The 12,303-nt window shown below is 45.3% G+C and overlaps 1 long non-coding RNA gene across 1 annotated transcript; it reads left to right on the top strand.

Annotated features, from left to right (window-relative positions):
- The first annotated feature begins 254 nt into the window (after window positions 1-254).
- Window positions 255-4,205, top strand: LOC140690201 (uncharacterized). The gene is made up of 3 exons (XR_012065381.1): window positions 255-342; window positions 3,247-3,347; window positions 3,944-4,205. It is a non-coding gene; the product is annotated as an uncharacterized lncRNA (long non-coding RNA).
- Window positions 4,206-12,303: the final 8,098 nt, after the last annotated feature.

Genomic DNA, 12,303 nt, shown 5'->3' with positions numbered 1-12,303 from the left:
AGTCTCCTTTTATCTCCTACCCCATTCTAACTTGCCACTAAGCTCCAGCCCTCCAGACGGCTCGCACTTCAGTGGCACTGACGCAGTGAGAACCCCACACTTGGCCTGCGTTGTTTCCTGTGTCAGGGTGTCATCCGGGTCCCTGCTGTTATTAGAGCCAGCATCGCGGTCTTCAGTGTAACTGATGGGAGCTGGAGCAAACGTCTTCTGCATTCTAATGACATCACAGTGAGGGTCTGTGGTCCTCCTGGCAGCTCGTGTCCAAGTGGTGATTCAGAAACTCAGTTTCCTCCCACTCTGTGATGTTGCCATAACCCCCACCGGCGCGTTTTCCTATCCCGTGTACGTCTACCGGCGGGCGTCTGCTGGGTCAGACGGCCCACCCCGCGGGGCCCCGTGTAGTGCAGCCTGGGCTTATCGCAGAGTGCGTTGCTGTCCTGGAAAGCTGGTTTCCCCACGGCTCGATGCCTGGTCCAGAGAAACATCCCGAGGTGTAGTGTACACGCCAGAGGGACCTGTCAGGAGCTTCCTTTTTCTGATTTTGGAAATGAGATGTACTATTTTTTCTTTTACTCGAGAGGGGCTGCTCTGGCAAACATGGGACACTAAATCTCTAACACATGATGCTGTGGGAGGCCCAGGCTGCTGTAGGCTTTATCTCTCATGTGTGTTTTATCAAGGCTTCCAATGAATCTGCTGGTTTCTACTCCTCTGGCCCAGTGAGCCTCAAGTCACTGACATAATGGGCAAGTATGACATTCTTTAGGATGTCCAGGTGGTCCCAAACCCCGGCCTACAGTAGAACAGAGGCTGGGAATGGTAAACATAGCTCTGGGCCACCGTATATATTTTTTCTTTATTAATGGAGAATTTTAAGCCCAAAATTCAAGATGCTGTTGACTCTCAGATGGGAGAAGATAAAATTGGGAGACTACACACGTGGCTCCAGCTGTGTTGGGCTCTATTCCTCTAGCTCAGTTCTTAGAATACGGAGTGTGTGGCATTATTCTTTGTACATTTAAGTAAATAGGAAATGTTTTGTAAGAAAATCTTTAAATATTAAAAAGATTTAATTTTAGAGGGAGGTGTGAGGTAAGAAATAGAGGGAGAGCTAAATGTTTAGAGATGTCTGGGCTGAGGGAAGGAAGGCTCTTTATGATGGAAGAAACATGACCACATTATAGGGTACGAGCGAAAAAGTCAAGGGAGGACAGAGAATATAAGAGATGCTGAAGATACGGGGTCAAAGGTTCGGAGGAGCAGAAGGTCACATCTGGATCAAAGGAGATAAGGACAGACACAAACAGATTGAGGACAAGAGGTGGAGAGATGAGGGCTCACGGCAGACAGCTTCAAGCTTCTCTGCGAGGTGGGCAAGGCTGTCTTCTAAGAGGGCTGAGCAGGGGACTGTGGAGAGCATGAAGGTCAAGGGGAATGGTTTGTGGGGACATAAGGAAGCTCGTGGAAGGAGTGCTGAGCTCAGCCTAGAGCCTGGCTGAGGTCCTGAGCGTTCCTCCAGCACCGCTCAGAAGCCCGTGGGAGAACAGGGCAGACAGGCAATGACAGGTCCGAGACTGGGAGGGTTCAGGGAATGTGTGGGGGGAGAAAGGAACGGGTCTGTTGAGAGTCCTAGGAGCACAGCGTTTTGAAGACAGGCTGGATAGCAGAGGAAGCAAAATCAGGAAGATGGAATATGTTGAGATAATAAAGGAAAGAAACAAGTAAAACGAGGCCAGGGTGGAGGGAAAGGCGTGAGCAGTAACAAGCAGACACCAAGCCTGGCGCACGCCAGCCATCGGGTGGCGCCATCAGCCCAGCGAGGCCGGCAAGCATCCTGCCGGCTGGCAGGCGCTGTGAGGGCAGGGTCCCTGCTGCCGTGTCCCCAGTGCCTCGCCCAGCAGCTGCTGCTGTGGACAAAGACAGCCGGAGACCTAGACAAGCACGGAGGGCCCTATTCAGAGACTGGTATACTGCGATGTGAAGTTACAGAGAGGGAGCAACGCATGGAAATGAGACGCGGGCAGCGATCGCCATGCGGGATGCCTGCCCCCTGGGTGGGAGAGCAGTGCCTTGGGAACTGCAGATGTGAAGGCACTTGGGAGCGCTCTCCTGGACATTGAACTGTTTGTCTGAGAAATCAAGAAGCATTTAACTACGAAGGGTACGGAACACACAGCAAGTCCTCTCCCAGCCTGCCCTGGCCTAGTGCTCTCACTAAGCGGTCTGCAGAGGGAGAGCCCGGAGTGGGATGGGGAAGGCCTTCTAGTAGCCTCTACGCAGTGCTAAGGAGCTAATAAAATAGTACATAAAAAGCCTGATTTTAAAACTGTCTGTTTCATTATTTCAACATGCGATAACTGCTGTGTGTTATGATGTTAGAAGGGAAAGCGGGACGTGGCACTGGATGTCACTATGTCAACAGATAACGTAAAGGGGCGTTTCTCAGGATGGCCGAAAGAAAACAGCAGTAACTGTGGTGGATGATAGTACTGCGGGTAGTTTTAAAATTCTTAATTTTAAATTTTCTGTAATATTATTAAGACAAATGTACTTTTACAATAGATACTGCTAAATAGGAAAAAAAAATGCTTTCCCTTGAAGATACAAACCCGTTCTATCGGAGCACAAGAGAGAACTGATTGTTGCCGTTTAATCTGGGTAGCTGTGGTGAGCAAACCCAGATCAACTGCGGAACTTTTCAAGCTGCTTAAACCCCTCCAGAGACTGAATTCACTCTCCTGGAGGCACTTCTATGGTCCCTTGTGAGAATCCTGGCCCGATGAGCCACCCTCCCTGATGGGAAGAACAGCCATTGGGCAGGAGAGCGGGTCGGCTGCCAGACTTGGAGTCAGGAAGGCTCCATGAAAGAGAGAATTTCATCCATGCCTTGAAAACAACAGCAGCATGTCAGTGGCTGTTAGATGTCCAAGCAGGAGAGCAGCATCTAGCCAAGTCACAGACACGAACTCCCACGAGGGCAGAGGCAGCAAGGTCCCCAGCTGGCTTGGGGATCTCAGTGAGGTGCGGGCAGACTGTGAGGCAGGTGCGGCAGGTGGGCCCAGATCAAAGAAACTGCCCTGGAGGTCGGGGAGGGGGCAGTGGGGACTCACATTTGTTAATTCCGTTTTCTAGAAAGGCCGCCCCACTCCCCAGGACCCTGCAGGGGCTTCTGTCCTGGTTACTTCATCTAGCGGAAAGGCAGCCTTCCTGGTAACTCACTTCCCTTGATTTGTGTTCCCCTTCTAGGTAACTTCCGGAATCCTGAGTCAGGCACAAGAGCTGCAGAGTATTTACTTCCCATGGGTACTTGTGCAGACGGATCTCAATCTCCCTGAAAAGCAGAGCAGGTAAGAACTGACGTAAGAGACCCAGACATTAAAGGGTACAGCGGGGAGAGGTAGGCGCATCACAGACCGAACTGCACGCTTCAGTAAAGAACAGACACAGCAACAGGCGTTTAAAATGTAAAGTTATTCTTGATTTCCTGATAAAAAAATCTTCTTGATAAAAAAAAATCCCTGCTTTGATTCTAGAGAAAATAATCTGATAAATTTAGAGATGGGCAAGTCGGGGGTGACTAGGACCAGAATGGCGGGGAGGAGCAAGCAAAGACGAGGGGATCCCGTGGTCTCTCTCACAAGTGACCCTCGGGATTAAACTGGTCATCTGAAAGGCACCAGAAGGTTGGAGTTTTAGGAAAAGTAAACTGAGGCCAAAAAAAGGAAGGGAAAAAGATGCTTACTTACAGCGATTATGTGATTTGGTTATGACTACACTTTTCTTTTTAATTTTCTTCTGGATGAAGCTCTTTATTTTTAGAATAATATCTGCAGATTGTCAAACTCATAAGCATGACAGACTGTTGCTGTGTTTCTAACATAGTGGTAGATAAGTTAGAAAAATATATCCTGACTTAAGAAGGAAATGTTGTCATCATCACCAGGGTCCCCTGGCTGTTTCTAATGATAAACGTGCAACACCAGTTTATTCTGAACGCTTATGCTCGTATGAAGTTTGTCTCCTGGAACCAGGTCCGTCCAGACAGGTGGTCTCATTCTCACCTTGTTGATGGGATGCAATCCCTTCATCAGCGTTACCAGCCACTGAAAGTGTGACATTTCTCTTTTCACACCTTCACCTCGGTCTTGCGCGCTTGGAGAACTTTAATAAAGGCAGCCAGTGGGCATGGCCTTTCATGGAAACCAGTCATCACTCGCCTGAGGTCTTCTTTTCCCCCTTTCTCTTCCCTTCCTCCCCCGTTTCCTATCCTCACCCTCAGCTCCATGCCATCCACCTTTATTGAACATACATGTGTCAAGCACTTGGCCCCTGCCCTCCGTGGCCTTGCAGTGCAGGCAGAGATTAACTGGTGAACACAACACTGCAGTCAAATGTAATTGAGTGCTACAGTAACAGGGTGTTAACAACGAGTTATGTGAGCAGTTACGTTTCCTGTGAGGAGTGAGGTGAATATTCTGGAGGAGCTTCAGAGAGATGACGTCTGAACTCCCTGAAGTGGGAGGGGGAGATGGACAGGCACTGGGGCTGGGAAGGAGTTCTGGAACCCTCTTCAGGCTTGTTGACAAATACTCGTGACCCTTTCCACCCACAGGCCACAGAGCCCGAGGTTTTACTTTCTGCACCAAGCATCTTCCACGTTCTTTCCTCAACAATGTGTTTTTCTTCTTTCCTGTTTTGGCAAAGAATAAATTCAAACTTAAGACTGCCATTCTAGAATACCATTGAAAACTAGCCACCAAGTTTACCTAATAAACTTTTCCTTATTCATATCGATTGTGTCTACATTAAAAATAAAAAAAAAAAGCCCAGAGAGCAACTACTCTTTACAATGGAAGTGATGCCAGTTTTGTATTTCCCTCCAACCAAGATCTCCAGAGAAATTCGCTCAGGTATGCCAAGACGTCTGGAGAAATGCACCAGCGTGAGACACTTTTAGACCACTGTCCTCGGAAAACTGCAGACAGTTCCTACCACTAAATGACACAGCAAAATCTGAAAATGTGCTGCCCATTTTGGAACTACACAATCTCCTTCAAAACTAAAATGCTCCAGAAGCCTGTTTTCATTAAAAGGATAAAACTTAGCCATGAAGGGACTTCCTGGAAGCCACGAGAACACTTCGCTTACTGTTTTACAAACGTCTACCCTTGGAGATAATTTCTAAGAGCAATTTCTCAGTGGATTTCATCAAATGAAACTACAAATGCTTCGACAACACAGAGCTCTGGTTTACCAAAGAGGTGAACTGATGTAATTACCAGCCTGCCTGTTCTTTGACATTAGCTGTTATTATAAAGGAGTTAGTGTCTTACATAATATTGGAACTTGATTGAGGCTTTTTCAGTGGCAGTCTCTAGCTAAGCGCTTTACATACTTTATTTTGCTTAATCCTAACAGCAATTTATGAAGGCACAATATTGTTTTATAGATAACGAAACTGGGATTAAAATAAATAACTTGCTCAGGGTCAAAACTGAGAACTGAGGAAACTGGGTTTCAAGCTCAGGTGGGTATGACTTCAAAGCCTCCAGCACCGAGATAGACCTTGCCTTCTCCCAGCTCGGCAGAAGGTCCAAGAGCAGCCTCTTACGATTTGTGAAAGAAATAACAAAAGGGCAAATTCAGAACTGGAGGGTATCTAAGATTTAGCATGGAGACATGTGAAATCTAGCCATCCTTATTCCTGGACTACATCCCACTTTTGAATAATCTGTCATTTGTTTGTTGCAATTAACCTTGAGTTACAGCCTGCCATGCTATTTCCTAAAATAAACTGCCGCAAGGTTGAGAATGTTTGCACTGGAATTATATATTGTCATCTTCAAACACAGGTTGGAAAATGAAACTGCATTTTGTAATTCACACTGTCATCAGTGAGCACACAGCATCCTGCTGGTCACGTTTGGGGGACGAGGTGTGTGTCCCCAGTACGCCATAGGTACTTGGTTACTTAGAAAGTCATACTGATAATAACCATAATATTGCTGTCTTTATTAGACATTCTCATGACTGTTAAGCTGTTTCTGCTTGAACACAAATACAGATCTTCTTTGGCTGTTACATGTGAAATCATTCCAAGTTAGGGTTAATGAAGTGGCATGAGGGAGCAGAGGGGAGAAGTGAGTTGATTTAATTGTTTCTGTTTTATGGAGAGGCTGTTACTCCTGTGTTTTAAAAGGTGAGTAGCATTCAGTGAAATTTCAACTGAAGATAAAATTCAATCTCTTTTGGTACATATTGTGGACCTTTCTAATGTAATGAGCGGGGAACATTTTCTTCCAACTAATGGGTTTAAGATAGAGTCAAACAAAATAATTTATATGATGCTCAAAATTAATTCAAGTAATATTAAGACTTCAGAAACAAGAAGGACCTAGGTTAAATTGAAATGCCAACTTGTAGCCCAGAGCATGCATAGACAGCTTGAGAATGTGTAGTCTCTTCTTAAACCAGGAGAGTCAGCGTTCGCGCATATGGATTGTACGCAGCTGGGCTTGGAGGTAAATGCTTCCCTCGGCTGTAAGCATGTGACTGGCTCCCTGTGGCAGGGCACTTCCTCATTCTCAGCCTCTGCTTTCTCATTTGTGAAATGGAGGAATTAGACCAGACAAGAATTAATCCTAAGGGTTCATCTAGATTTAATATTTAATTCTTAATTCAGTTTAGCTTCCCCTGGCTTCCCAGAATGGTCTACTAGAAACCCAATGTACATTTATTATGAATTCAGATATAAACTCATTTTCATATGAACTCGAACCAAGCAAAGTATATTAGGAAAGCAAATATTGTAACTGTTAAATTATATTTAATGCGCTGAAGAGTTTTTGGATAATGGGCATCACAATTTCCTTTTAATTATGTGGATAATAAAAAATTAGCTCTGGCCTAAATACTTAGGCCACATTAATTTTTTAAATAATGCTATTTCCTACTTAGGGGGAAGTTTTTTTCTCTTTACTACTAGTGTTGTTTCTGAATTGAAAGGATAAAATATCAAGGTTCCACCTCATCTTGCTTCACAGAGGACTTGGGGTGACCTACGTAATCACTGACATAGGAGATTCATGGAAATGTGCTCTGGGTGTGGTCTCTTCCATCCTCTGTATTCAGGACGAAACGTGCACAACTGGATACCAGCATATCCAAAGTGCTGAATTTTTGTTTTCCAGAAACAGGGCTGGGGATTGATCCCTTACTGAGCTCTTTATTTCCTAAAATTACATGGCCAGGAGTCATCAGATCTGTTAGTCGCCAGTGTCGCTGCACATTAGAGTCACTTGAAGAGCTTGTTGAACACTCTAGGCTCAAGGACCCCTCCTGAAGTCTACTATCTCAGCGTTTCTGAGAATCTGCATTTTCAAGAACAACTTAGTGAATTTTATAAAATAAACCACTTGAATGAAGCCTGGCATTTGGAAATCTCTGAAAAGAACACATGCATCAGGTGTTTTAAAATAAGCCACACTATCTTAATCCAAAGGTTAATGACTATTGCAACTTATTTTTTCTTTTACTCAACAAACATTCACTGTTAGTTATGTGCTAAGCACTCTTCTAAATATGGACTTTATTTGGACATTAGTTAACAAGGCAAATATCATTTCTGTCCCTTTACAGAGGGACATAGATGTAATATAATACATAAATAAGACAATTAAAATAATTGCTAGCTATTATGAAAGATACATTATGAAGGAAATAAAAGGCATGGGGAAATGCTCTGGGTAAGGTATTGGGAAAGGCTTAGCTTAAGGAAAAATATTTAACTAAATGGCATGAGGGAGTCAACACACAAGTGTTTACACAGTGCAAGTAGCATGTGCAAAAGTCCTGTGGTGGACCAAGGTTTGAGCATTTGAAGAATCCAAGCCAGAGAAGGAAGTGGCCAAGATGGTAGAGTAAGAAGAGCCTCAGCTCGCTCCTCCCTTGGGCACACTAAACGTACCACTATTTACAGGTCAACTGTTGTTGAGAGAGACTGAAATCCATCAGAAAACATGGGTTTTAAAGGTATATCTTTGTATCTTCCACAACTAAAGATACAAAGGAGAAATCACAAGATGAATAGGAGGGGAGGGATATGGTATATTCAAGACTCATAACCTAGGGTTGACAACAACAAACAGGAGGCTAATTACAACTGCAGAGTTTCTCTCCAAGGAGCAAGGTCTCCAGACCCCACACAGGGCTCATCAGACCGGTCTTCCTGCATGAGGACAAGGAGCCCCCAAAACATCTGGCTTTGGAGGCCAGCAGGGCTTACTTTCAGGAGAGCCAGAGGACTGTGGGAAATAGAGATTCTGCTCTTATTGTAAAGGATGCACACAAAATTTCACATGCCCAAAGACCAGGACAGAAGCAGTAATTTGAAGGAGGCCTGGGTCACAACCACCTGCCGATCTTAGAGAGTCTCCCGCAGAGGCAGGAGGCAACCGAGACTCACCCTCGGGACACTGACACTGGTGGCGGGAGAGCATCTCACCCAGGCGGCAGTGGTCTGGCAAGTACAATTTTGGAGCCGTCCTTCCAGCTTGTTAGCGCAGGACCTGGGCCCAGCCACCAGTCAGTCTACAGCAGTCTTGGGATGCCCCAGGACACGCATCTACTGGGAGGGGACACAACCCCACCCACCAGCAATCTGGCTGTCATAAGATTTCCTGAGCCTCCAGCCACACTGGGACCTGGCCCTGCCCACCACTGGGTCAACACTGGAACTGGCCTCAACCACTGAGCCGCAGGCACCAGCTGCAGGACCACTTGAGCCCCAGCCCTGCCCACAGGCAGGCTGAAAGCTCTGGGACCCCCCAAATCTGGGTCCACCCACCAGCAAGTGGAAAATAACTCTGGGACCCTGGGCCTCACAGCCAGCCACCTGGGACCCACCTCCACTCACCAGACTCCCAGACTCCCTGGGGCTCCACAGCCAACCACCCCATGACCTGGCCCTGTCCACCAAGAGACCAGAACCAGGACCTTGATTTCTCTGGCCATGCAGCCAGATGTTCCTGCACCTGCCCTCATCCATCAGCAGCCTGAACCCTGTGCACACGGTAGGGCATAGCAACCAACCAGACCCGAGCCCGTCAGTACAAGCACAGCAGTCAACCCACCACGACGGAAAAATCCACACCCCCCCATAGAGGATGCAGCTCTGGTGGCCAGAGAAGAATGTGCTGATGGGCCCCACAGGCTACCTCCTACGTAAAGCCACTTCTCCAAAACTGGGAAATGTAAACAACCTACCAAGTACACAGAAATTCTTAAAAAGTGAATTAGGCAAAATGAGACAATTGAGGAATATGTTCCAAACAAAGAAACAAAATAAAACCTCAGAAGAAGAACTAAGTGAAGCGGAGATAAGCAATGAATTCAATAAAGAGTTTAAGGTCGTGATTATAAAGATGCTTGACGAACTCAGGAGAAAGAATGAACAGAATGAAAAGTCAGAAGTTTTTAATAAAGAGTCATAAATGGAGAGAACAGCCAAACAGCTGAAGGATAAAATAACTGAAATAAAAAATAGTTGGACTAGAAGGAGTCAACAGTAGATCGGATAAGATAGAGGAACAGATCAACACATTGCAAGACAGAGTAATGGAAATCACTCAAGCTGAGCAGAAAAAAATAAAGTTTAAAAAATGAAGACAGTTTAAGAAACATCTGGGACAACATCACGCATTATAGGGAGTCCCAGAGGAAGAGAAAGAGAAAGGGGCAGAAAACATATTTGAAGGCATAATAGCTGAAAGCTTTCCTAATCTGGGAAAGGAAACTGTCACTCAAGTCCAGACACTGCAGAGAGTCCCATACAGAATTAACCCAAACAGGACCACAGCTAATATCACACTTAATGGTGAAAAGCTGAAAATAGTTCTTCTAAGATCAGCAACAAGATAAGGATGCCCACTCTTGCCAGGTTTAGCAACATAAGATTGGAAGTCCTAGCCACAGCAATCAGACACGAAAAAGAAATAAAAGGCATCCAAATATGAAAGGAAGAAGTAAAACTGTCACTGTTTGCAGATGACATGACGCTATACGTATAAAATCTTAAAGACATCACCAAGAAAATACTAGAACTCATCAATAAATCCAGTAAAGTTGCAGGATATAAAATTAATGCTCAGAAATCTGTCATGTTTCTGCACACTAACAATAAACTATCAGAAACAGAAATTAAGACAATGATCCCATTTACAATCATGTCAATAAGAATAAAATGCTTAGGAGTAAATCTAATTCAGAGATGTAGCAGCTGTCACAGCTTGCAACAGAGCATTCTCTGCAGTGACCTGACAGCTAATTTTTCAAACTGGACACAAGAGAAGAGCATATGATGTATGTCCCATGAAATATATCTCTCAGTATTTCTCTTTCTTCAAGGCCAAATATTTGGATAAGTGCCTGTATTACCATTAGTCTGAGCCAAATGGTTTCTTGCAGCTGTCATCAGAAATGGGAGGTTTGGCTTCTCAGGAAAAAGGAAAGCAGGGAGGTGGCTCGCCCATCAGCATCATTTCTAAGGCCACATCTCTGAATGGGAAACGCAAGCTTTCTTCCCTCCTTAGCAGTCTGCAGAAGTGCACTGCCAGGGTTCAGTCTGCCGGCCTTCAGCTGTAGGCTTTCTAGTTTTTAAATGGTGATCTCCAAAAAGTCAAGGCTGAGCGATTCTGCCCTGGGCTGCACGCATACAGTGGCCCCACTGGGAGAAATGTCTACAGGAATGAAGTTTTACCCTTTGAGCAAACTGTTTAGTGGAAGACGGGGAGGATAGAGAGCTGCTTAAACTCTGCAGTGGAACAGCTGGGGGTTAGTCTCCTTTCAATTGTGAAAGTAAAATATGACATGGGCAGTGACATAGGTTATAAACAGGGAAAAGTGTAAAATTAAATTGATGGTAATTGTGTACCACTGGCATGTTAGTAATTTGACATATGCTAGCTATTAAGAGTGGGTGTTTGTAAACTAAAAATAGTAAATGGTTCGTGGCCTATTAAAGGGAGGACTCTGCTATGTTTTAATTAACCTTGCTGTTCTCTGCCAGCCTCTGCTGCATTTGTATGGACCTTACAGAAGATGAGGTTTCTAAATGGGCTATTTGTTTGCTCACACTTCTAGCTAATAGGTCTGGGAAGCCATAGAGCGATGGCTCAATGTCACAATTCAACTCACCACAGAGTTTTGTGAGGGGAGATGCAGCTGGAAAATAAAGTCCTATCAAGTCAGTCTCTAAGGCATGTGATTCGTGCCTCTACCGCATCTAAAAGTGGATTCAGGTTGATTTAGTAACTCAAGGTGGAGACAGCACGAGTGGCTGAGAAAGCATTCGTTGTGTTCATCCAAGCTCTTTAAGACATAAACACAAATTAACAACGGAGGTGTCTGATGTTCCAGAATGAATAACTGTTAAAGTTAAGTCCTCTGGAAAGCATAAAAATCACTCTCCCCAGGTGAGCCAGATTCCATTCAATTTAACCAACGATCACCGAGCAGCTACTGTGCGCTTCGCATGGCTTTGGGAGCTGATGGTGCGTTTCTAGAGCATCGCTTCCACATCCATGAGCTTGTTTAAAAACGTCCTCAACACAACCTTTTCAAAGGTATTATCTATTTTTGACAGAGGAGAGGATTGGAGTTTAGAATTAAGTCACTGGCTCGATTCCACACAGCTAGCAGGTAGTGCAATTAGGACTGGACCTCAAAGTTCCTTTAACTCAACTGATTTATGTATTCATCTAATTTTGGTAAGTGCCATCTAAGTGCAAGTACCGTGCCAGTGCTGGGCACATAATCTATCCAAGGAACAGGAAACGAGTCTCACCCTCATGGTCCTTGGGATTTTGGAAGGCAGACGCTCATTACACAAACCTGAGTACATTTTTCAATTATAAAAATTGTCTCATAGAAGGACTCTCTGAGAAAGTAACACTTTGAGCTGAGACTTGAAGGAGTTACTTAGGCGAAGAAAGCGGCACGTGTGTGGGGGGAGGACGGTGGGGACAGACAGGCAACTGACATTCTTGAACCCTCTTAGGTAACGGGCGCTCAAGGCCCTGCAGAAGACAGATGGGGGCCAGCTGGGAGCAAAGTGCCCTGGAAGGAGCAGGGCCTCCCAGTCCCCCAGACTCAGGGGAAACTTCCACAGCCACCACGGACTGTCTAGACTAGAGGTTCCCACAGTGAGAGCCTGGACCAGGATCAGACGTACATGGGGACTCATTATACATGCAAATTCTCTAGTCTCGCCCCAGATCTACCAAATTAAAACTCGGGGGGTGGGGC

The sequence above is a fragment of the Vicugna pacos genome, chromosome 29 (genome assembly GCF_048564905.1).
Source record: "Vicugna pacos chromosome 29, VicPac4, whole genome shotgun sequence".
Taxonomy (NCBI): Eukaryota; Metazoa; Chordata; class Mammalia; order Artiodactyla; family Camelidae; genus Vicugna; species Vicugna pacos.
Note: the sequence above shows the minus strand (reverse complement) of the source record. Positions and strands in the feature narration are given on the sequence as shown.